The sequence below is a fragment of the Vigna unguiculata genome, chromosome 11 (genome assembly GCF_037176805.1).
Source record: "Vigna unguiculata cultivar grain cowpea cultivar isolate G323 ecotype 2 chromosome 11, ASM3717680v1, whole genome shotgun sequence".
Lineage (NCBI taxonomy): Eukaryota > Viridiplantae > Streptophyta > Magnoliopsida > Fabales > Fabaceae > Vigna > Vigna unguiculata.
In genome coordinates, this window is record NC_140802.1 from 13,239,047 (window position 1) to 13,258,234 (window position 19,188).

The 19,188-nt window shown below is 46.4% G+C and overlaps 37 non-coding genes and 21 pseudogenes across 37 annotated transcripts; all 58 read right to left on the bottom strand.

The window, feature by feature from the left end:
• Window positions 1-173: 173 nt before the first annotated feature.
• On the bottom strand, window positions 174-292 carry LOC146881259 (5S ribosomal RNA; annotated as a pseudogene).
• A 194-nt stretch (window positions 293-486) lies between these two features.
• LOC146881260 (5S ribosomal RNA) lies at window positions 487-605 on the bottom strand (annotated as a pseudogene).
• Window positions 606-823: 218 nt separating this feature from the next.
• On the bottom strand, window positions 824-942 carry LOC146881261 (5S ribosomal RNA). The gene has a single exon (XR_014987023.1). It is a non-coding gene; the product is annotated as a 5S ribosomal RNA (ribosomal RNA).
• Window positions 943-1,160: 218 nt separating this feature from the next.
• Window positions 1,161-1,279, bottom strand: LOC146881262 (5S ribosomal RNA). Its single transcript, XR_014987121.1, has one exon. It is a non-coding gene; the product is annotated as a 5S ribosomal RNA (ribosomal RNA).
• Window positions 1,280-1,497: 218 nt separating this feature from the next.
• LOC146881263 (5S ribosomal RNA) lies at window positions 1,498-1,616 on the bottom strand. The gene has a single exon (XR_014987181.1). It is a non-coding gene; the product is annotated as a 5S ribosomal RNA (ribosomal RNA).
• Window positions 1,617-1,810: 194 nt separating this feature from the next.
• LOC146881264 (5S ribosomal RNA) lies at window positions 1,811-1,929 on the bottom strand (annotated as a pseudogene).
• Window positions 1,930-2,147: 218 nt separating this feature from the next.
• Window positions 2,148-2,266, bottom strand: LOC146881265 (5S ribosomal RNA). Its single transcript, XR_014986914.1, has one exon. It is a non-coding gene; the product is annotated as a 5S ribosomal RNA (ribosomal RNA).
• Window positions 2,267-2,460: 194 nt separating this feature from the next.
• Window positions 2,461-2,579, bottom strand: LOC146881266 (5S ribosomal RNA; annotated as a pseudogene).
• Window positions 2,580-2,773: 194 nt separating this feature from the next.
• On the bottom strand, window positions 2,774-2,892 carry LOC146881267 (5S ribosomal RNA; annotated as a pseudogene).
• Window positions 2,893-3,086: 194 nt separating this feature from the next.
• On the bottom strand, window positions 3,087-3,205 carry LOC146881268 (5S ribosomal RNA; annotated as a pseudogene).
• Window positions 3,206-3,423: 218 nt separating this feature from the next.
• On the bottom strand, window positions 3,424-3,542 carry LOC146881269 (5S ribosomal RNA). Its single transcript, XR_014987024.1, has one exon. It is a non-coding gene; the product is annotated as a 5S ribosomal RNA (ribosomal RNA).
• A 218-nt stretch (window positions 3,543-3,760) lies between these two features.
• Window positions 3,761-3,879, bottom strand: LOC146881270 (5S ribosomal RNA). The gene has a single exon (XR_014987122.1). It is a non-coding gene; the product is annotated as a 5S ribosomal RNA (ribosomal RNA).
• Window positions 3,880-4,097: 218 nt separating this feature from the next.
• LOC146881271 (5S ribosomal RNA) lies at window positions 4,098-4,216 on the bottom strand. The gene has a single exon (XR_014987214.1). It is a non-coding gene; the product is annotated as a 5S ribosomal RNA (ribosomal RNA).
• A 217-nt stretch (window positions 4,217-4,433) lies between these two features.
• LOC146881272 (5S ribosomal RNA) lies at window positions 4,434-4,552 on the bottom strand. Its single transcript, XR_014986915.1, has one exon. It is a non-coding gene; the product is annotated as a 5S ribosomal RNA (ribosomal RNA).
• A 218-nt stretch (window positions 4,553-4,770) lies between these two features.
• On the bottom strand, window positions 4,771-4,889 carry LOC146881273 (5S ribosomal RNA). Its single transcript, XR_014987123.1, has one exon. It is a non-coding gene; the product is annotated as a 5S ribosomal RNA (ribosomal RNA).
• A 218-nt stretch (window positions 4,890-5,107) lies between these two features.
• On the bottom strand, window positions 5,108-5,226 carry LOC146881274 (5S ribosomal RNA). Its single transcript, XR_014986987.1, has one exon. It is a non-coding gene; the product is annotated as a 5S ribosomal RNA (ribosomal RNA).
• A 194-nt stretch (window positions 5,227-5,420) lies between these two features.
• LOC146881275 (5S ribosomal RNA) lies at window positions 5,421-5,539 on the bottom strand (annotated as a pseudogene).
• Window positions 5,540-5,733: 194 nt separating this feature from the next.
• Window positions 5,734-5,852, bottom strand: LOC146881276 (5S ribosomal RNA; annotated as a pseudogene).
• Window positions 5,853-6,070: 218 nt separating this feature from the next.
• On the bottom strand, window positions 6,071-6,189 carry LOC146881277 (5S ribosomal RNA). The gene has a single exon (XR_014987025.1). It is a non-coding gene; the product is annotated as a 5S ribosomal RNA (ribosomal RNA).
• Window positions 6,190-6,407: 218 nt separating this feature from the next.
• Window positions 6,408-6,526, bottom strand: LOC146881278 (5S ribosomal RNA). The gene has a single exon (XR_014987124.1). It is a non-coding gene; the product is annotated as a 5S ribosomal RNA (ribosomal RNA).
• A 218-nt stretch (window positions 6,527-6,744) lies between these two features.
• On the bottom strand, window positions 6,745-6,863 carry LOC146881279 (5S ribosomal RNA). The gene has a single exon (XR_014987182.1). It is a non-coding gene; the product is annotated as a 5S ribosomal RNA (ribosomal RNA).
• A 194-nt stretch (window positions 6,864-7,057) lies between these two features.
• Window positions 7,058-7,176, bottom strand: LOC146881280 (5S ribosomal RNA; annotated as a pseudogene).
• A 218-nt stretch (window positions 7,177-7,394) lies between these two features.
• Window positions 7,395-7,513, bottom strand: LOC146881281 (5S ribosomal RNA). Its single transcript, XR_014986916.1, has one exon. It is a non-coding gene; the product is annotated as a 5S ribosomal RNA (ribosomal RNA).
• A 194-nt stretch (window positions 7,514-7,707) lies between these two features.
• On the bottom strand, window positions 7,708-7,826 carry LOC146881282 (5S ribosomal RNA; annotated as a pseudogene).
• Window positions 7,827-8,020: 194 nt separating this feature from the next.
• LOC146881283 (5S ribosomal RNA) lies at window positions 8,021-8,139 on the bottom strand (annotated as a pseudogene).
• Window positions 8,140-8,325: 186 nt separating this feature from the next.
• LOC146881284 (5S ribosomal RNA) lies at window positions 8,326-8,444 on the bottom strand (annotated as a pseudogene).
• Window positions 8,445-8,662: 218 nt separating this feature from the next.
• On the bottom strand, window positions 8,663-8,781 carry LOC146881285 (5S ribosomal RNA). Its single transcript, XR_014987223.1, has one exon. It is a non-coding gene; the product is annotated as a 5S ribosomal RNA (ribosomal RNA).
• A 218-nt stretch (window positions 8,782-8,999) lies between these two features.
• LOC146881286 (5S ribosomal RNA) lies at window positions 9,000-9,118 on the bottom strand. The gene has a single exon (XR_014986917.1). It is a non-coding gene; the product is annotated as a 5S ribosomal RNA (ribosomal RNA).
• Window positions 9,119-9,336: 218 nt separating this feature from the next.
• LOC146881287 (5S ribosomal RNA) lies at window positions 9,337-9,455 on the bottom strand. The gene has a single exon (XR_014986918.1). It is a non-coding gene; the product is annotated as a 5S ribosomal RNA (ribosomal RNA).
• Window positions 9,456-9,673: 218 nt separating this feature from the next.
• On the bottom strand, window positions 9,674-9,792 carry LOC146881288 (5S ribosomal RNA). Its single transcript, XR_014987125.1, has one exon. It is a non-coding gene; the product is annotated as a 5S ribosomal RNA (ribosomal RNA).
• A 218-nt stretch (window positions 9,793-10,010) lies between these two features.
• LOC146881289 (5S ribosomal RNA) lies at window positions 10,011-10,129 on the bottom strand. The gene has a single exon (XR_014986919.1). It is a non-coding gene; the product is annotated as a 5S ribosomal RNA (ribosomal RNA).
• Window positions 10,130-10,347: 218 nt separating this feature from the next.
• On the bottom strand, window positions 10,348-10,466 carry LOC146881290 (5S ribosomal RNA). The gene has a single exon (XR_014987183.1). It is a non-coding gene; the product is annotated as a 5S ribosomal RNA (ribosomal RNA).
• Window positions 10,467-10,660: 194 nt separating this feature from the next.
• Window positions 10,661-10,779, bottom strand: LOC146881291 (5S ribosomal RNA; annotated as a pseudogene).
• Window positions 10,780-10,997: 218 nt separating this feature from the next.
• Window positions 10,998-11,116, bottom strand: LOC146881292 (5S ribosomal RNA). The gene has a single exon (XR_014986921.1). It is a non-coding gene; the product is annotated as a 5S ribosomal RNA (ribosomal RNA).
• Window positions 11,117-11,310: 194 nt separating this feature from the next.
• LOC146881293 (5S ribosomal RNA) lies at window positions 11,311-11,429 on the bottom strand (annotated as a pseudogene).
• Window positions 11,430-11,623: 194 nt separating this feature from the next.
• On the bottom strand, window positions 11,624-11,742 carry LOC146881294 (5S ribosomal RNA; annotated as a pseudogene).
• A 194-nt stretch (window positions 11,743-11,936) lies between these two features.
• Window positions 11,937-12,055, bottom strand: LOC146881295 (5S ribosomal RNA; annotated as a pseudogene).
• Window positions 12,056-12,273: 218 nt separating this feature from the next.
• LOC146881296 (5S ribosomal RNA) lies at window positions 12,274-12,392 on the bottom strand. Its single transcript, XR_014987255.1, has one exon. It is a non-coding gene; the product is annotated as a 5S ribosomal RNA (ribosomal RNA).
• Window positions 12,393-12,610: 218 nt separating this feature from the next.
• LOC146881297 (5S ribosomal RNA) lies at window positions 12,611-12,729 on the bottom strand. Its single transcript, XR_014986922.1, has one exon. It is a non-coding gene; the product is annotated as a 5S ribosomal RNA (ribosomal RNA).
• Window positions 12,730-12,947: 218 nt separating this feature from the next.
• Window positions 12,948-13,066, bottom strand: LOC146881298 (5S ribosomal RNA). Its single transcript, XR_014987224.1, has one exon. It is a non-coding gene; the product is annotated as a 5S ribosomal RNA (ribosomal RNA).
• A 218-nt stretch (window positions 13,067-13,284) lies between these two features.
• On the bottom strand, window positions 13,285-13,403 carry LOC146881299 (5S ribosomal RNA). Its single transcript, XR_014986923.1, has one exon. It is a non-coding gene; the product is annotated as a 5S ribosomal RNA (ribosomal RNA).
• A 218-nt stretch (window positions 13,404-13,621) lies between these two features.
• LOC146881300 (5S ribosomal RNA) lies at window positions 13,622-13,740 on the bottom strand. The gene has a single exon (XR_014986924.1). It is a non-coding gene; the product is annotated as a 5S ribosomal RNA (ribosomal RNA).
• Window positions 13,741-13,958: 218 nt separating this feature from the next.
• On the bottom strand, window positions 13,959-14,077 carry LOC146881301 (5S ribosomal RNA). Its single transcript, XR_014987126.1, has one exon. It is a non-coding gene; the product is annotated as a 5S ribosomal RNA (ribosomal RNA).
• A 218-nt stretch (window positions 14,078-14,295) lies between these two features.
• Window positions 14,296-14,414, bottom strand: LOC146881302 (5S ribosomal RNA). Its single transcript, XR_014986925.1, has one exon. It is a non-coding gene; the product is annotated as a 5S ribosomal RNA (ribosomal RNA).
• Window positions 14,415-14,632: 218 nt separating this feature from the next.
• On the bottom strand, window positions 14,633-14,751 carry LOC146881303 (5S ribosomal RNA). The gene has a single exon (XR_014987184.1). It is a non-coding gene; the product is annotated as a 5S ribosomal RNA (ribosomal RNA).
• Window positions 14,752-14,945: 194 nt separating this feature from the next.
• LOC146881304 (5S ribosomal RNA) lies at window positions 14,946-15,064 on the bottom strand (annotated as a pseudogene).
• A 218-nt stretch (window positions 15,065-15,282) lies between these two features.
• LOC146881305 (5S ribosomal RNA) lies at window positions 15,283-15,401 on the bottom strand. Its single transcript, XR_014986926.1, has one exon. It is a non-coding gene; the product is annotated as a 5S ribosomal RNA (ribosomal RNA).
• Window positions 15,402-15,724: 323 nt separating this feature from the next.
• On the bottom strand, window positions 15,725-15,843 carry LOC146881306 (5S ribosomal RNA; annotated as a pseudogene).
• A 194-nt stretch (window positions 15,844-16,037) lies between these two features.
• On the bottom strand, window positions 16,038-16,156 carry LOC146881307 (5S ribosomal RNA; annotated as a pseudogene).
• Window positions 16,157-16,374: 218 nt separating this feature from the next.
• On the bottom strand, window positions 16,375-16,493 carry LOC146881308 (5S ribosomal RNA). Its single transcript, XR_014987225.1, has one exon. It is a non-coding gene; the product is annotated as a 5S ribosomal RNA (ribosomal RNA).
• A 218-nt stretch (window positions 16,494-16,711) lies between these two features.
• LOC146881309 (5S ribosomal RNA) lies at window positions 16,712-16,830 on the bottom strand. Its single transcript, XR_014986927.1, has one exon. It is a non-coding gene; the product is annotated as a 5S ribosomal RNA (ribosomal RNA).
• A 218-nt stretch (window positions 16,831-17,048) lies between these two features.
• Window positions 17,049-17,167, bottom strand: LOC146881310 (5S ribosomal RNA). Its single transcript, XR_014986928.1, has one exon. It is a non-coding gene; the product is annotated as a 5S ribosomal RNA (ribosomal RNA).
• Window positions 17,168-17,385: 218 nt separating this feature from the next.
• Window positions 17,386-17,504, bottom strand: LOC146881311 (5S ribosomal RNA). The gene has a single exon (XR_014987069.1). It is a non-coding gene; the product is annotated as a 5S ribosomal RNA (ribosomal RNA).
• A 218-nt stretch (window positions 17,505-17,722) lies between these two features.
• LOC146881312 (5S ribosomal RNA) lies at window positions 17,723-17,841 on the bottom strand. Its single transcript, XR_014987136.1, has one exon. It is a non-coding gene; the product is annotated as a 5S ribosomal RNA (ribosomal RNA).
• A 194-nt stretch (window positions 17,842-18,035) lies between these two features.
• LOC146881313 (5S ribosomal RNA) lies at window positions 18,036-18,154 on the bottom strand (annotated as a pseudogene).
• A 218-nt stretch (window positions 18,155-18,372) lies between these two features.
• On the bottom strand, window positions 18,373-18,491 carry LOC146881314 (5S ribosomal RNA). Its single transcript, XR_014986929.1, has one exon. It is a non-coding gene; the product is annotated as a 5S ribosomal RNA (ribosomal RNA).
• Window positions 18,492-18,709: 218 nt separating this feature from the next.
• Window positions 18,710-18,828, bottom strand: LOC146881315 (5S ribosomal RNA). The gene has a single exon (XR_014987141.1). It is a non-coding gene; the product is annotated as a 5S ribosomal RNA (ribosomal RNA).
• A 194-nt stretch (window positions 18,829-19,022) lies between these two features.
• LOC146881316 (5S ribosomal RNA) lies at window positions 19,023-19,141 on the bottom strand (annotated as a pseudogene).
• Between the last annotated feature and the right edge of the window lie 47 nt (window positions 19,142-19,188).

A 19,188-nucleotide genomic window follows, 5' to 3' on the forward strand; every position in this document is an offset into this window, starting at 1 on the left:
GTACATATGGGTTTCGCATTGGGCCTAAGTTTGAACACTTGGCGCGGCGCGGGGGCACGGGGACGTGAGGTGGGTTGTTTTGGTCTGAAGAGATTTTGGTAGTAGTCAGTTGGAATGATTTAGGTGATAATTTAGGATTTGATTGCAAAAGAAAACAGTGATGAAAAGAACGTAGGAAAAGAAAATAGGACTTCCCAGGAGGTCACCCATCCTAGTACTACTCTCGCCCAAGCACGCTTAACTGCGGAGTTCTGATGGGATCCGGTGCATTAGTGCTGGTATGATCGCACCTGTGAAGTATTGCACGATCAATGTACATATGGGTTTCGCATTGGGCCTAAGTTTGAACACTTGGCGCGGCGCGGGGGCACGGGGACGTGAGGTGGGTTGTTTTGGTCTGAAGAGATTTTGGTAGTAGTCAGTTGGAATGATTTAGGTGATAATTTAGGATTTGATTGCAAAAGAAAACAGTGATGAAAAGAACGTAGGAAAAGAAAATAGGACTTCCCAGGAGGTCACCCATCCTAGTACTACTCTCGCCCAAGCACGCTTAACTGCGGAGTTCTGATGGGATCCAGTGCATTAGTGCTGGTATGATCGCACCTGTGAAGTATTGCACGATCAATGTACATATGGGTTTCGCATTGGGCCTAAGTTTGAACACTTGGCGCGGCGCGGGGGCACGGGGACGTGAGGTGGGTTGTTTTGGTCTGAAGAGATTTTGGTAGTAGTCAGTTGGAATGATTTAGGTGATAATTTAGGATTTGATTGCAAAAGAAAACAGTGATGAAAAGAACGTAGGAAAAGAAAATAACGTAAAAAAGAGGTGCAACACGAGGACTTCCCAAGAGGTCACCCATCCTAGTACTACTCTCGCCCAAGCACGCTTAACTGCGGAGTTCTGATGGGATCCGGTGCATTAGTGCTGGTATGATCGCACCTGTGAAGTATTGCACGATCAATGTACATACGGGTTTCGCATTGGGCCTAAGTTTGAACACTTGGCGCGGCGCGGGGGCACGGGGACGTGAGGTGGGTTGTTTTGGTCTGAAGAGATTTTGGTAGTAGTCAGTTGGAATGATTTAGGTGATAATTTAGGATTTGATTGCAAAAGAAAACAGTGATGAAAAGAACGTAGGAAAAGAAAATAACGTAAAAAAGAGGTGCAACACGAGGACTTCCCAGGAGGTCACCCATCCTAGTACTACTCTCGCCCAAGCACGCTTAACTGCGAAGTTCTGATGGGATCCGGTGCATTAGTGCTGGTATGATCGCACCTGTGAAGTATTGCACGATCAATGTACATATGGGTTTCGCATTGGGCCTAAGTTTGAACACTTGGCGCGGCGCAGGGGCACGGGGACGTGAGGTGGGTTGTTTTGGTCTGAAGAGATTTTGGTAGTAGTCAGTTGGAATGATTTAGGTGATAATTTAGGATTTGATTGCAAAAGAAAACAGTGATGAAAAGAACGTAGGAAAAGAAAATAACGTAAAAAAGAGGTGCAACACGAGGACTTCCCAGGAGGTCACCCATCCTAGTACTACTCTCGCCCAAGCACGCTTAACTGCAGAGTTCTGATGGGATCCGGTGCATTAGTGCTAGTATGATCGCACCTGTGAAGTATTGCACGATCAATGTACATATGGGTTTCGCATTGGGCCTAAGTTTGAACACTTGGCGCGGCGCGGGGGCACGGGGACGTGAGGTGGGTTGTTTTGGTCTGAAGAGATTTTGGTAGTAGTCAGTTGGAATGATTTAGGTGATAATTTAGGATTTGATTGCAAAAGAAAACAGTGATGAAAAGAACGTAGGAAAAGAAAATAGGACTTCCCAGGAGGTCACCCATCCTAGTACTACTCTCGCCCAAGCACGCTTAACTGCGGAGTGCTGATGGGATCCGGTGCATTAGTGCTGGTATGATCGCACCTGTGAAGTATTGCACGATCAATGTACATATGGGTTTCGCATTGGGCCTAAGTTTGAACACTTGGCGCGGCGCGGGGGCACGGGGACGTGAGGTGGGTTGTTTTGGTCTGAAGAGATTTTGGTAGTAGTCAGTTGGAATGATTTAGGTGATAATTTAGGATTTGATTGCAAAAGAAAACAGTGATGAAAAGAACGTAGGAAAAGAAAATAACGTAAAAAAGAGGTGCAACACGAGGACTTCCCAGGAGGTCACCCATCCTAGTACTACTCTCGCCCAAGCACGCTTAACTGCGGAGTTCTGATGGGATCCGGTGCATTAGTGCTGGTATGATCGCACCTGTGAAGTATTGCACGATCAATGTACATATGGGTTTCGCATTGGGCCTAAGTTTGAACACTTGGCGCGGCGCGGGGGCACGGGGACGTGAGGTGGGTTGTTTTGGTCTGAAGAGATTTTGGTAGTAGTCAGTTGGAATGATTTAGGTGATAATTTAGGATTTGATTGCAAAAGAAAACAGTGATGAAAAGAACGTAGGAAAAGAAAATAGGACTTCCCAGGAGGTCACCCATCCTAGTACTACTCTCGCCCAAGCACGCTTAACTGCGGAGTTCTGATGGGATCCAGTGCATTAGTGCTGGTATGATCGCACCTGTGAAGTATTGCACGATCAATGTACATATGGGTTTCGCATTGGGCCTAAGTTTGAACACTTGGCGCGGCGCGGGGGCACGGGGACGTGAGGTGGGTTGTTTTGGTCTGAAGAGATTTTGGTAGTAGTCAGTTGGAATGATTTAGGTGATAATTTAGGATTTGATTGCAAAAGAAAACAGTGATGAAAAGAACGTAGGAAAAGAAAATAGGACTTCCCAGGAGGTCACCCATCCTAGTACTACTCTCGCCCAAGCACGCTTAACTGCGGAGTTCTGATGGGATCCGGTGCATTAGTGCTGGTATGATCGCACCTGTGAAGTATTGCACGATCAATGTACATATGGGTTTCGCATTGGGCCTAAGTTTGAACACTTGGCGCGGCGCGGGGGCACGGGGACGTGAGGTGGGTTGTTTTGGTCTGAAGAGATTTTGGTAGTAGTCAGTTGGAATGATTTAGGTGATAATTTAGGATTTGATTGCAAAAGAAAACAGTGATGAAAAGAACGTAGGAAAAGAAAATAGGACTTCCCAGGAGGTCACCCATCCTAGTACTACTCTCGCCCAAGCACGCTTAACTGCGGAGTTCTGATGGGATCCAGTGCATTAGTGCTGGTATGATCGCACCTGTGAAGTATTGCACGATCAATGTACATATGGGTTTCGCATTGGGCCTAAGTTTGAACACTTGGCGCGGCGCGGGGGCACGGGGACGTGAGGTGGGTTGTTTTGGTCTGAAGAGATTTTGGTAGTAGTCAGTTGGAATGATTTAGGTGATAATTTAGGATTTGATTGCAAAAGAAAACAGTGATGAAAAGAACGTAGGAAAAGAAAATAACGTAAAAAAGAGGTGCAACACGAGGACTTCCCAAGAGGTCACCCATCCTAGTACTACTCTCGCCCAAGCACGCTTAACTGCGGAGTTCTGATGGGATCCGGTGCATTAGTGCTGGTATGATCGCACCTGTGAAGTATTGCACGATCAATGTACATACGGGTTTCGCATTGGGCCTAAGTTTGAACACTTGGCGCGGCGCGGGGGCACGGGGACGTGAGGTGGGTTGTTTTGGTCTGAAGAGATTTTGGTAGTAGTCAGTTGGAATGATTTAGGTGATAATTTAGGATTTGATTGCAAAAGAAAACAGTGATGAAAAGAACGTAGGAAAAGAAAATAACGTAAAAAAGAGGTGCAACACGAGGACTTCCCAGGAGGTCACCCATCCTAGTACTACTCTCGCCCAAGCACGCTTAACTGCGAAGTTCTGATGGGATCCGGTGCATTAGTGCTGGTATGATCGCACCTGTGAAGTATTGCACGATCAATGTACATATGGGTTTCGCATTGGGCCTAAGTTTGAACACTTGGCGCGGCGCGGGGGCACGGGGACGTGAGGTGGGTTGTTTTGGTCTGAAGAGATTTTGGTAGTAGTCAGTTGGAATGATTTAGGTGATAATTTAGGATTTGATTGCAAAAGAAAACAGTGATGAAAAGAACGTAGGAAAAGAAAATAACGTATAAAAGAGGTGCAACACGAGGACTTCCCAGGAGGTCACCCATCCTAGTACTACTCTCGCCCAAGCACGCTTAACTGCGGAGTTCTGATGGGATCCGGTGCATCAGTGCTGGTATGATCGCACTGTGAAGTATTGCACGATCAATGTACATATGGGTTTCGCATTGGGCCTAAGTTTAAACACTTGGCGCGGCGCGGGGGCACGGGGACGTGAGGTGGGTTGTTTTGCTCTGAAGAGATTTTGGTAGTAGTCAGTTGGAATGATTTAGGTGATAATTTAGGATTTGATTGCAAAAGAAAACAGTGATGAAAAGAACGTAGGAAAAGAAAATAACGTAAAAAAGAGGTGCAACACGAGGACTTCCCAGGAGGTCACCCATCCTAGTACTACTCTCGCCCAAGCACGCTTAACTGCGGAGTTCTGATGGGATCCGGTGCATTAGTGCTGGTATGATCGCACCTGTGAAGTATTGCACGATCAATGTACATATGGGTTTCGCATTGGGCCTAAGTTTGAACACTTGGCGCGGCGCGGGGGCACGGGGACGTGAGGTGGGTTGTTTTGGTCTGAAGAGATTTTGGTAGTAGTCAGTTGGAATGATTTAGGTGATAATTTAGGATTTGATTGCAAAAGAAAACAGTGATGAAAAGAACGTAGGAAAAGAAAATAACGTAAAAAAGAGGTGCAACACGAGGACTTCCCAGGAGGTCACCCATCCTAGTACTACTCTCGCCCAAGCACGCTTAACTGCGAAGTTCTGATGGGATCCGGTGCATTAGTGCTGGTATGATCGCACCTGTGAAGTATTGCACGATCAATGTACATATGGGTTTCGCATTGGGCCTAAGTTTGAACACTTGGCGCGGCGCGGGGGCACGGGGACGTGAGGTGGGTTGTTTTGGTCTGAAGAGATTTTGGTAGTAGTCAGTTGGAATGATTTAGGTGATAATTTAGGATTTGATTGCAAAAGAAAACAGTGATGAAAAGAACGTAGGAAAAGAAAATAACGTAAAAAAGAGGTGCAACACGAGGACTTCCCAGGAGGTCACCCATCCTAGTACTACTCTCGCCCAAGCACGCTTAGCTGCGGAGTTCTGATGGGATCCGGTGCATTAGTGCTGGTATGATCGCACCTGTGAAGTATTGCACGATCAATGTACATATGGGTTTCGCATTGGGCCTAAGTTTGAACACTTGGCGCGGCGCGGGGGCACGGGGACGTGAGGTGGGTTGTTTTGGTCTGAAGAGATTTTGGTAGTAGTCAGTTGGAATGATTTAGGTGATAATTTAGGATTTGATTGCAAAAGAAAACAGTGATGAAAAGAACGTAGGAAAAGAAAATAGGACTTCCCAGGAGGTCACCCATCCTAGTACTACTCTCGCCCAAGCACGCTTAACTGCGGAGTTCTGATGGGATCCGGTGCATTAGTGCTGGTATGATCGCACCTGTGAAGTATTGCACGATCAATGTACATATGGGTTTCGCATTGGGCCTAAGTTTGAACACTTGGCGCGGCGCGGGGGCACGGGGACGTGAGGTGGGTTGTTTTGGTCTGAAGAGATTTTGGTAGTAGTCAGTTGGAATGATTTAGGTGATAATTTAGGATTTGATTGCAAAAGAAAACAGTGATGAAAAGAACGTAGGAAAAGAAAATAGGACTTCCCAGGAGGTCACCCATCCTAGTACTACTCTCGCCCAAGCACGCTTAACTGCGGAGTTCTGATGGGATCCAGTGCATTAGTGCTGGTATGATCGCACCTGTGAAGTATTGCACGATCAATGTACATATGGGTTTCGCATTGGGCCTAAGTTTGAACACTTGGCGCGGCGCGGGGGCACGGGGACGTGAGGTGGGTTGTTTTGGTCTGAAGAGATTTTGGTAGTAGTCAGTTGGAATGATTTAGGTGATAATTTAGGATTTGATTGCAAAAGAAAACAGTGATGAAAAGAACGTAGGAAAAGAAAATAACGTAAAAAAGAGGTGCAACACGAGGACTTCCCAAGAGGTCACCCATCCTAGTACTACTCTCGCCCAAGCACGCTTAACTGCGGAGTTCTGATGGGATCCGGTGCATTAGTGCTGGTATGATCGCACCTGTGAAGTATTGCACGATCAATGTACATACGGGTTTCGCATTGGGCCTAAGTTTGAACACTTGGCGCGGCGCGGGGGCACGGGGACGTGAGGTGGGTTGTTTTGGTCTGAAGAGATTTTGGTAGTAGTCAGTTGGAATGATTTAGGTGATAATTTAGGATTTGATTGCAAAAGAAAACAGTGATGAAAAGAACGTAGGAAAAGAAAATAACGTAAAAAAGAGGTGCAACACGAGGACTTCCCAGGAGGTCACCCATCCTAGTACTACTCTCGCCCAAGCACGCTTAACTGCGAAGTTCTGATGGGATCCGGTGCATTAGTGCTGGTATGATCGCACCTGTGAAGTATTGCACGATCAATGTACATATGGGTTTCGCATTGGGCCTAAGTTTGAACACTTGGCGCGGCGCAGGGGCACGGGGACGTGAGGTGGGTTGTTTTGGTCTGAAGAGATTTTGGTAGTAGTCAGTTGGAATGATTTAGGTGATAATTTAGGATTTGATTGCAAAAGAAAACAGTGATGAAAAGAACGTAGGAAAAGAAAATAACGTAAAAAAGAGGTGCAACACGAGGACTTCCCAGGAGGTCACCCATCCTAGTACTACTCTCGCCCAAGCACGCTTAACTGCAGAGTTCTGATGGGATCCGGTGCATTAGTGCTAGTATGATCGCACCTGTGAAGTATTGCACGATCAATGTACATATGGGTTTCGCATTGGGCCTAAGTTTGAACACTTGGCGCGGCGCGGGGGCACGGGGACGTGAGGTGGGTTGTTTTGGTCTGAAGAGATTTTGGTAGTAGTCAGTTGGAATGATTTAGGTGATAATTTAGGATTTGATTGCAAAAGAAAACAGTGATGAAAAGAACGTAGGAAAAGAAAATAGGACTTCCCAGGAGGTCACCCATCCTAGTACTACTCTCGCCCAAGCACGCTTAACTGCGGAGTGCTGATGGGATCCGGTGCATTAGTGCTGGTATGATCGCACCTGTGAAGTATTGCACGATCAATGTACATATGGGTTTCGCATTGGGCCTAAGTTTGAACACTTGGCGCGGCGCGGGGGCACGGGGACGTGAGGTGGGTTGTTTTGGTCTGAAGAGATTTTGGTAGTAGTCAGTTGGAATGATTTAGGTGATAATTTAGGATTTGATTGCAAAAGAAAACAGTGATGAAAAGAACGTAGGAAAAGAAAATAACGTAAAAAAGAGGTGCAACACGAGGACTTCCCAGGAGGTCACCCATCCTAGTACTACTCTCGCCCAAGCACGCTTAACTGCGGAGTTCTGATGGGATCCGGTGCATTAGTGCTGGTATGATCGCACCTGTGAAGTATTGCACGATCAATGTACATATGGGTTTCGCATTGGGCCTAAGTTTGAACACTTGGCGCGGCGCGGGGGCACGGGGACGTGAGGTGGGTTGTTTTGGTCTGAAGAGATTTTGGTAGTAGTCAGTTGGAATGATTTAGGTGATAATTTAGGATTTGATTGCAAAAGAAAACAGTGATGAAAAGAACGTAGGAAAAGAAAATAGGACTTCCCAGGAGGTCACCCATCCTAGTACTACTCTCGCCCAAGCACGCTTAACTGCGGAGTTCTGATGGGATCCAGTGCATTAGTGCTGGTATGATCGCACCTGTGAAGTATTGCACGATCAATGTACATATGGGTTTCGCATTGGGCCTAAGTTTGAACACTTGGCGCGGCGCGGGGGCACGGGGACGTGAGGTGGGTTGTTTTGGTCTGAAGAGATTTTGGTAGTAGTCAGTTGGAATGATTTAGGTGATAATTTAGGATTTGATTGCAAAAGAAAACAGTGATGAAAAGAACGTAGGAAAAGAAAATAGGACTTCCCAGGAGGTCACCCATCCTAGTACTACTCTCGCCCAAGCACGCTTAACTGCGGAGTTCTGATGGGATCCGGTGCATTAGTGCTGGTATGATCGCACCTGTGAAGTATTGCACGATCAATGTACATATGGGTTTCGCATTGGGCCTAAGTTTGAACACTTGGCGCGGCGCGGGGGCGTGAGGTGGGTTGTTTTGGTCTGAAGAGATTTTGGTAGTAGTCAGTTGGAATGATTTAGGTGATAATTTAGGATTTGATTGCAAAAGAAAACAGTGATGAAAAGAACGTAGGAAAAGAAAATAGGACTTCCCAGGAGGTCACCCATCCTAGTACTACTCTCGCCCAAGCACGCTTAACTGCGGAGTTCTGATGGGATCCGGTGCATTAGTGCTGGTATGATCGCACCTGTGAAGTATTGCACGATCAATGTACATATGGGTTTCGCATTGGGCCTAAGTTTGAACACTTGGCGCGGCGCGGGGGCACGGGGACGTGAGGTGGGTTGTTTTGGTCTGAAGAGATTTTGGTAGTAGTCAGTTGGAATGATTTAGGTGATAATTTAGGATTTGATTGCAAAAGAAAACAGTGATGAAAAGAACGTAGGAAAAGAAAATAACGTAAAAAAGAGGTGCAACACGAGGACTTCCCAGGAGGTCACCCATCCTAGTACTACTCTCGCCCAAGCACGCTTAACTGCAGAGTTCTGATGGGATCCGGTGCATTATTGCTGGTATGATCGCACCTGTGAAGTATTGCACGATCAATGTACATATGGGTTTCGCATTGGGCCTAAGTTTGAACACTTGGCGCGGCGCGGGGGCACGGGGACGTGAGGTGGGTTGTTTTGGTCTGAAGAGATTTTGGTAGTAGTCAGTTGGAATGATTTAGGTGATAATTTAGGATTTGATTGCAAAAGAAAACAGTGATGAAAAGAACGTAGGAAAAGAAAATAACGTAAAAAAGAGGTGCAACACGAGGACTTCCCAGGAGGTCACCCATCCTAGTACTACTCTCGCCCAAGCACGCTTAACTGCGGAGTTCTGATGGGATCCGGTGCATTAGTGCTGGTATGATCGCACCTGTGAAGTATTGCACGATCAATGTACATATGGGTTTCGCATTGGGCCTAAGTTTGAACACTTGGCGCGGCGCGGGGGCACGGGGACGTGAGGTGGGTTGTTTTGGTCTGAAGAGATTTTGGTAGTAGTCAGTTGGAATGATTTAGGTGATAATTTAGGATTTGATTGCAAAAGAAAACAGTGATGAAAAGAACGTAGGAAAAGAAAATAACGTAAAAAAGAGGTGCAACACGAGGACTTCCCAGGAGGTCACCCATCCTAGTACTACTCTCGCCCAAGCACGCTTAACTGCGGAGTTCTGATGGGATCCGGTGCATTAGTGCTGGTATGATCGCACCTGTGAAGTATTGCACGATCAATGTACATATGGGTTTCGCATTGGGCCTAAGTTTGAACACTTGGCGCGGCGCGGGGGCACGGGGACGTGAGGTGGGTTGTTTTGGTCTGAAGAGATTTTGGTAGTAGTCAGTTGGAATGATTTAGGTGATAATTTAGGATTTGATTGCAAAAGAAAACAGTGATGAAAAGAACGTAGGAAAAGAAAATAACGTAAAAAAGAGGTGCAACACGAGGACTTCCCAGGAGGTCACCCATCCTAGTACTACTCTCGCCCAAGCACGCTTAACTGCGAAGTTCTGATGGGATCCGGTGCATTAGTGCTGGTATGATCGCACCTGTGAAGTATTGCACGATCAATGTACATATGGGTTTCGCATTGGGCCTAAGTTTGAACACTTGGCGCGGCGCAGGGGCACGGGGACGTGAGGTGGGTTGTTTTGGTCTGAAGAGATTTTGGTAGTAGTCAGTTGGAATGATTTAGGTGATAATTTAGGATTTGATTGCAAAAGAAAACAGTGATGAAAAGAACGTAGGAAAAGAAAATAACGTAAAAAAGAGGTGCAACACGAGGACTTCCCAGGAGGTCACCCATCCTAGTACTACTCTCGCCCAAGCACGCTTAACTGCGGAGTTCTGATGGGATCCGGTGCATTAGTGCTGGTATGATCGCACCTGTGAAGTATTGCACGATCAATGTACATATGGGTTTCGCATTGGGCCTAAGTTTGAACACTTGGCGCGGCGCGGGGGCACGGGGATGTGAGGTGGGTTGTTTTGGTCTGAAGAGATTTTGGTAGTAGTCAGTTGGAATGATTTAGGTGATAATTTAGGATTTGATTGCAAAAGAAAACAGTGATGAAAAGAACGTAGGAAAAGAAAATAACGTAAAAAAGAGGTGCAACACGAGGACTTCCCAGGAGGTCACCCATCCTAGTACTACTCTCGCCCAAGCACGCTTAACTGCAGAGTTCTGATGGGATCCGGTGCATTAGTGCTAGTATGATCGCACCTGTGAAGTATTGCACGATCAATGTACATATGGGTTTCGCATTGGGCCTAAGTTTGAACACTTGGCGCGGCGCGGGGGCACGGGGACGTGAGGTGGGTTGTTTTGGTCTGAAGAGATTTTGGTAGTAGTCAGTTGGAATGATTTAGGTGATAATTTAGGATTTGATTGCAAAAGAAAACAGTGATGAAAAGAACGTAGGAAAAGAAAATAGGACTTCCCAGGAGGTCACCCATCCTAGTACTACTCTCGCCCAAGCACGCTTAACTGCGGAGTGCTGATGGGATCCGGTGCATTAGTGCTGGTATGATCGCACCTGTGAAGTATTGCACGATCAATGTACATATGGGTTTCGCATTGGGCCTAAGTTTGAACACTTGGCGCGGCGCGGGGGCACGGGGACGTGAGGTGGGTTGTTTTGGTCTGAAGAGATTTTGGTAGTAGTCAGTTGGAATGATTTAGGTGATAATTTAGGATTTGATTGCAAAAGAAAACAGTGATGAAAAGAACGTAGGAAAAGAAAATAACGTAAAAAAGAGGTGCAACACGAGGACTTCCCAGGAGGTCACCCATCCTAGTACTACTCTCGCCCAAGCACGCTTAACTGCGGAGTTCTGATGGGATCCGGTGCATTAGTGCTGGTATGATCGCACCTGTGAAGTATTGCACGATCAATGTACATATGGGTTTCGCATTGGGCCTAAGTTTGAACACTTGGCGCGGCGCGGGGGCACGGGGACGTGAGGTGGGTTGTTTTGGTCTGAAGAGATTTTGGTAGTAGTCAGTTGGAATGATTTAGGTGATAATTTAGGATTTGATTGCAAAAGAAAACAGTGATGAAAAGAACGTAGGAAAAGAAAATAGGACTTCCCAGGAGGTCACCCATCCTAGTACTACTCTCGCCCAAGCACGCTTAACTGCGGAGTTCTGATGGGATCCAGTGCATTAGTGCTGGTATGATCGCACCTGTGAAGTATTGCACGATCAATGTACATATGGGTTTCGCATTGGGCCTAAGTTTGAACACTTGGCGCGGCGCGGGGGCACGGGGACGTGAGGTGGGTTGTTTTGGTCTGAAGAGATTTTGGTAGTAGTCAGTTGGAATGATTTAGGTGATAATTTAGGATTTGATTGCAAAAGAAAACAGTGATGAAAAGAACGTAGGAAAAGAAAATAGGACTTCCCAGGAGGTCACCCATCCTAGTACTACTCTCGCCCAAGCACGCTTAACTGCGGAGTTCTGATGGGATCCGGTGCATTAGTGCTGGTATGATCGCACCTGTGAAGTATTGCACGATCAATGTACATATGGGTTTCGCATTGGGCCTAAGTTTGAACACTTGGCGCGGCGCGGGGGCACGGGGACGTGAGGTGGGTTGTTTTGGTCTGAAGAGATTTTGGTAGTAGTCAGTTGGAATGATTTAGGTGATAATTTAGGATTTGATTGCAAAAGAAAACAGTGATGAAAAGAACGTAGGAAAAGAAAATAGGACTTCCCAGGAGGTCACCCATCCTAGTACTACTCTCGCCCAAGCACGCTTAACTGCGGAGTTCTGATGGGATCCGGTGCATTAGTGCTGGTATGATCGCACCTGTGAAGTATTGCACGATCAATGTACATATGGGTTTCGCATTGGGCCTAAGTTTGAACACTTGGCGCGGCGCGGGGGCACGGGGACGTGAGGTGGGTTGTTTTGGTCTGAAGAGATTTTGGTAGTAGTCAGTTGGAATGATTTAGGTGATAATTTAGGATTTGATTGCAAAAGAAAACAGTGATGAAAAGAACGTAGGAAAAGAAAATAACGTAAAAAAGAGGTGCAACACGAGGACTTCCCAACAGGTCACCCATCCTAGTACTACTCTCGCCCAAGCACGCTTAACTGCAGAGTTCTGATGGGATCCGGTGCATTATTGCTGGTATGATCGCACCTGTGAAGTATTGCACGATCAATGTACATATGGGTTTCGCATTGGGCCTAAGTTTGAACACTTGGCGCGGCGCGGGGGCACGGGGACGTGAGGTGGGTTGTTTTGGTCTGAAGAGATTTTGGTAGTAGTCAGTTGGAATGATTTAGGTGATAATTTAGGATTTGATTGCAAAAGAAAACAGTGATGAAAAGAACGTAGGAAAAGAAAATAACGTAAAAAAGAGGTGCAACACGAGGACTTCCCAGGAGGTCACCCATCCTAGTACTACTCTCGCCCAAGCACGCTTAACTGCGGAGTTCTGATGGGATCCGGTGCATTAGTGCTGGTATGATCGCACCTGTGAAGTATTGCACGATCAATGTACATATGGGTTTCGCATTGGGCCTAAGTTTGAACACTTGGCGCGGCGCGGGGGCACGGGGACGTGAGGTGGGTTGTTTTGGTCTGAAGAGATTTTGGTAGTAGTCAGTTGGAATGATTTAGGTGATAATTTAGGATTTGATTGCAAAAGAAAACAGTGATGAAAAGAACGTAGGAAAAGAAAATAACGTAAAAAAGAGGTGCAACACGAGGACTTCCCAGGAGGTCACCCATCCTAGTACTACTCTCGCCCAAGCACGCTTAACTGCAGAGTTCTGATGGGATCCGGTGCATTATTGCTGGTATGATCGCACCTGTGAAGTATTGCACGATCAATGTACATATGGGTTTCGCATTGGGCCTAAGTTTGAACACTTGGCGCGGCGCGGGGGCACGGGGACGTGAGGTGGGTTGTTTTGGTCTGAAGAAATTTTGGTAGTAGTCAGTTGGAATGATTTAGGTGATAATTTAGGATTTGATTGCAAAAGAAAACAGTGATGAAAAGAACGTAGGAAAAGAAAATAACGTAAAAAAGAGGTGCAACACGAGGACTTCCCAGGAGGTCACCCATCCTAGTACTACTCTCGCCCAAGCACGCTTAACTGCGGAGTTCTGATGGGATCCGGTGCATTAGTGCTGGTATGATCGCACCTGTGAAGTATTGCACGATCAATGTACATATGGGTTTCGCATTGGGCCTAAGTTTGAACACTTGGCGCGGCGCGGGGCCACGGGGACGTGAGGTGGGTTGTTTTGGTCTGAAGAGATTTTGGTAGTAGTCAGTTGGAATGATTTAGGTGATAATTTAGGATTTGATTGCAAAAGAAAACAGTGATGAAAAGAACGTAGGAAAAGAAAATAACGTAAAAAAGAGGTGCAACACGAGGACTTCCCAGGAGGTCACCCATCCTAGTACTACTCTCGCCCAAGCACGCTTAACTGCGGAGTTCTGATGGGATCCGGTGCATTAGTGCTGGTATGATCGCACCTGTGAAGTATTGCACGATCAATGTACATATGGGTTTCGCATTGGGCCTAAGTTTGAACACTTGGCGCGGCGCGGGGGCACGGGGACGTGAGGTGGGTTGTTTTGGTCTGAAGAGATTTTGGTAGTAGTCAGTTGGAATGATTTAGGTGATAATTTAGGATTTGATTGCAAAAGAAAACAGTGATGAAAAGAACGTAGGAAAAGAAAATAACGTAAAAAAGAGGTGCAACACGAGGACTTCCCAGGAGGTCACCCATCCTAGTACTACTCTCGCCCAAGCACGCTTAACTGCGAAGTTCTGATGGGATCCGGTGCATTAGTGCTGGTATGATCGCACCTGTGAAGTATTGCACGATCAATGTACATATGGGTTTCGCATTGGGCCTAAGTTTGAACACTTGGCGCGGCGCAGGGGCACGGGGACGTGAGGTGGGTTGTTTTGGTCTGAAGAGATTTTGGTAGTAGTCAGTTGGAATGATTTAGGTGATAATTTAGGATTTGATTGCAAAAGAAAACAGTGATGAAAAGAACGTAGGAAAAGAAAATAACGTAAAAAAGAGGTGCAACACGAGGACTTCCCAGGAGGTCACCCATCCTAGTACTACTCTCGCCCAAGCACGCTTAACTGCGGAGTTCTGATGGGATCCGGTGCATTAGTGCTGGTATGATCGCACCTGTGAAGTATTGCACGATCAATGTACATATGGGTTTCGCATTGGGCCTAAGTTTGAACACTTGGCGCGGCGCGGGGGCACGGGGATGTGAGGTGGGTTGTTTTGGTCTGAAGAGATTTTGGTAGTAGTCAGTTGGAATGATTTAGGTGATAATTTAGGATTTGATTGCAAAAGAAAACAGTGATGAAAAGAACGTAGGAAAAGAAAATAACGTAAAAAAGAGGTGCAACACGAGGACTTCCCAGGAGGTCACCCATCCTAGTACTACTCTCGCCCAAGCACGCTTAACTGCAGAGTTCTGATGGGATCCGGTGCATTAGTGCTAGTATGATCGCACCTGTGAAGTATTGCACGATCAATGTACATATGGGTTTCGCATTGGGCCTAAGTTTGAACACTTGGCGCGGCGCGGGGGCACGGGGACGTGAGGTGGGTTGTTTTGGTCTGAAGAGATTTTGGTAGTAGTCAGTTGGAATGATTTAGGTGATAATTTAGGATTTGATTGCAAAAGAAAACAGTGATGAAAAGAACGTAGGAAAAGAAAATAGGACTTCCCAGGAGGTCACCCATCCTAGTACTACTCTCGCCCAAGCACGCTTAACTGCGGAGTGCTGATGGGATCCGGTGCATTAGTGCTGGTATGATCGCACCTGTGAAGTATTGCACGATCAATGTACATATGGGTTTCGCATTGGGCCTAAGTTTGAACACTTGGCGCGGCGCGGGGGCACGGGGACGTGAGGTGGGTTGTTTTGGTCTGAAGAGATTTTGGTAGTAGTCAGTTGGAATGATTTAGGTGATAATTTAGGATTTGATTGCAAAAGAAAACAGTGATGAAAAGAACGTAGGAAAAGAAAATAACGTAAAAAAGAGGTGCAACACGAGGACTTCCCAGGAGGTCACCCATCCTAGTACTACTCTCGCCCAAGCACGCTTAACTGCGGAGTTCTGATGGGATCCGGTGCATTAGTGCTGGTATGATCGCACCTGTGAAGTATTGCACGATCAATGTACATATGGGTTTCGCATTGGGCCTAAGTTTGAACACTTGGCGCGGCGCGGGGGCACGGGGACGTGAGGTGGGTTGTTTTGGTCTGAAGAGATTTTGGTAGTAGTCAGTTGGAATGATTTAGGTGATAATTTAGGATTTGATTGCAAAAGAAAACAGTGATGAAAAGAACGTAGGAAAAGAAAATAGGACTTCCCAGGAGGGTTGTTTTGGTCTGAAGAGATTTTGGTAGTAGTCAGTTGGAATGATTTAGGTGATAATTTAGGATTTGATTGCAAAAGAAAACAGTGATGAAAAGAACGTAGGAAAAGAAAATAGGACTTCCCAGGAGGTCACCCATCCTAGTACTACTCTCGCCCAAGCACGCTTAACTGCGGAGTTCTGATGGGATCCGGTGCATTAGTGCTGGTATGATCGCACCTGTGAAGTATTGCACGATCAATGTAAATATGGGTTTCGCATTGGGCCTAAGTTTGAACACTTGGCGCGGCGCGGGGGCACGGGGACGTGAGGTGGGTTGTTTTGGTCTGAAGAGATTTTGGTAGTAGTCAGTTGGAATGATTTAGGTGATAATTTAGGATTTGATTGCAAAAGAAAACAGTGATGAAAAGAACGTAGGAAAAGAAAATAGGACTTCCCAGGAGGTCACCCATCCTAGTACTACTCTCGCCCAAGCACGCTTAACTGCGGAGTTCTGATGGGATCCGGTGCATTAGTGCTGGTATGATCGCACCTGTGAAGTATTGCACGATCAATGTACATATGGGTTTCGCATTGGGCCTAAGTTTGAACACTTGGCGCGGCGCGGGGGCACGGGGACGTGAGGTGGGTTGTTTTGGTCTGAAGAGATTTTGGTAGTAGTCAGTTGGAATGATTTAGGTGATAATTTAGGATTTGATTGCAAAAGAAAACAGTGATGAAAAGAACGTAGGAAAAGAAAATAACGTAAAAAAGAGGTGCAACACGAGGACTTCCCAGGAGGTCACCCATCCTAGTACTACTCTCGCCCAAGCACGCTTAACTGCAGAGTTCTGATGGGATCCGGTGCATTATTGCTGGTATGATCGCACCTGTGAAGTATTGCACGATCAATGTACATATGGGTTTCGCATTGGGCCTAAGTTTGAACACTTGGCGCGGCGCGGGGGCACGGGGACGTGAGGTGGGTTGTTTTGGTCTGAAGAGATTTTGGTAGTAGTCAGTTGGAATGATTTAGGTGATAATTTAGGATTTGATTGCAAAAGAAAACAGTGATGAAAAGAACGTAGGAAAAGAAAATAACGTAAAAAAGAGGTGCAACACGAGGACTTCCCAGGAGGTCACCCATCCTAGTACTACTCTCGCCCAAGCACGCTTAACTGCGGAGTTCTGATGGGATCCGGTGCATTAGTGCTGGTATGATCGCACCTGTGAAGTATTGCACGATCAATGTACATATGGGTTTCGCATTGGGCCTAAGTTTGAACACTTGGCGCGGCGCGGGGGCACGGGGACGTGAGGTGGGTTGTTTTGGTCTGAAGAGATTTTGGTAGTAGTCAGTTGGAATGATTTAGGTGATAATTTAGGATTTGATTGCAAAAGAAAACAGTGATGAAAAGAACGTAGGAAAAGAAAATAACGTAAAAAAGAGGTGCAACACGAGGACTTCCCAGGAGGTCACCCATCCTAGTACTACTCTCGCCCAAGCACGCTTAACTGCGGAGTTCTGATGGGATCCGGTGCATTAGTGCTGGTATGATCGCACCTGTGAAGTATTGCACGATCAATGTACATATGGGTTTCGCATTGGGCCTAAGTTTGAACACTTGGCGCGGCGCGGGGGCACGGGGACGTGAGGTGGGTTGTTTTGGTCTGAAGAGATTTTGGTAGTAGTCAGTTGGAATGATTTAGGTGATAATTTAGGATTTGATTGCAAAAGAAAACAGTGATGAAAAGAACGTAGGAAAAGAAAATAACGTAAAAAAGAGGTGCAACACGAGGACTTCCCAGGAGGTCACCCATCCTAGTACTACTCTCGCCCAAGCACGCTTAACTGCAGAGTTCTGATGGGATCCGGTGCATTAGTGCTGGTATGATCGCACCTGTGAAGTATTACACGATCAATGTACATATGGGTTTCGCATTGGGCCTAAGTTTGAACACTTGGCGCGGCGCGGGGGCACGGGGATGTGAGGTGGGTTGTTTTGGTCTGAAGAGATTTTGGTAGTAGTCAGTTGGAATGATTTAGGTGATAATTTAGGATTTGATTGCAAAAGAAAACAGTGATGAAAAGAACGTAGGAAAAGAAAATAACGTAAAAAAGAGGTGCAACACGAGGACTTCCCAGGAGGTCACCCATCCTAGTACTACTCTCGCCCAAGCACGCTTAACTGCAGAGTTCTGATGGGATCCGGTGCATTAGTGCTGGTATGATTGCACCTGTGAAGTATTGCACGATCAATGTACATATGGGTTTCGCATTGGGCCTAAGTTTGAACACTTGGCGCGGCGCGGGGGCACGGGGACGTGAGGTGGGTTGTTTTGGTCTGAAGAGATTTTGGTAGTAGTCAGTTGGAATGATTTAGGTGATAATTTAGGATTTGATTGCAAAAGAAAACAGTGATGAAAAGAACGTAGGAAAAGAAAATAGGACTTCCCAGGAGGTCACCCATCCTAGTACTACTCTCGCCCAAGCACGCTTAACTGCGGAGTGCTGATGGGATCCGGTGCATTAGTGCTGGTATGATCGCACCTGTGAAGTATTGCACGATCAATGTACATATGGGTTTCGCATTGGGCCTAAGTTTGAACACTTGGCGCGGCGCGGGGGCACGGGGACGTGAGGTGGGTTGTTTTGGTCTGAAGAGATTTTGGTAGTAGTCAGTTGGAATGATTTAGGTGATAATTTAGGATTTGATTGCAAAAGAAAACAGTGATGAAAAGAACGTAGGAAAAGAAAATAACGTAAAAAAGAGGTGCAACACGAGGACTTCCCAGGAGGTCACCCATCCTAGTACTACTCTCGCCCAAGCACGCTTAACTGCGGAGTTCTGATGGGATCCGGTGCATTAGTGCTGGTATGATCGCACCTGTGAAGTATTGCACGATCAATGTACATATGGGTTTCGCATTGGGCCTAAGTTTGAACACTTGGCGCGGCGCGGGGGCACGGGGACGTGAGGTGGGTTGTTTTGGTCTGAAGAGATTTTGGTAGTAGTCAGTTGGAATGATTTAGGTGATAATTTAGGATTTGATTGCAAAAGAAAACAGTGATGAAAAGAACGTAGGAAAAGAAAATAACGTAAAAAAGAGGTGCAACACGAGGACTTCCCAGGAGGTCACCCATCCTAGTACTACTCTCGCCCGAGCACGCTTAACTGCGAAGTTCTGATGGGATCCGGTGCATTAGTGCTGGTATGATCGCACCTGTGAAGTATTGCACGATCAATGTACATATGGGTTTCGCATTGGGCCTAAGTTTGAACACTTGGCGCGGCGCGGGGGCACGGGGACGTGAGGTGGGTTGTTTTGGTCTGAAGAGATTTTGGTAGTAGTTAGTTGGAATGATTTAGGTGATAATTTAGGATTTGATTGCAAAAGAAAACAGTGATGAAAAGAACGTAGGAAAAGAAAATAGGACTTCCCAAGAGGTCACCCATCCTAGTACTACTCTCGCCCAAGCACGCTTAACTGCGGAGTGCTGATGGGATCCGGTGCATTGGTGCTGGTATGATCGCACCTGTGAAGTATTGCACGATCAATGTACATATGGGTTTCGCATTGGGCCT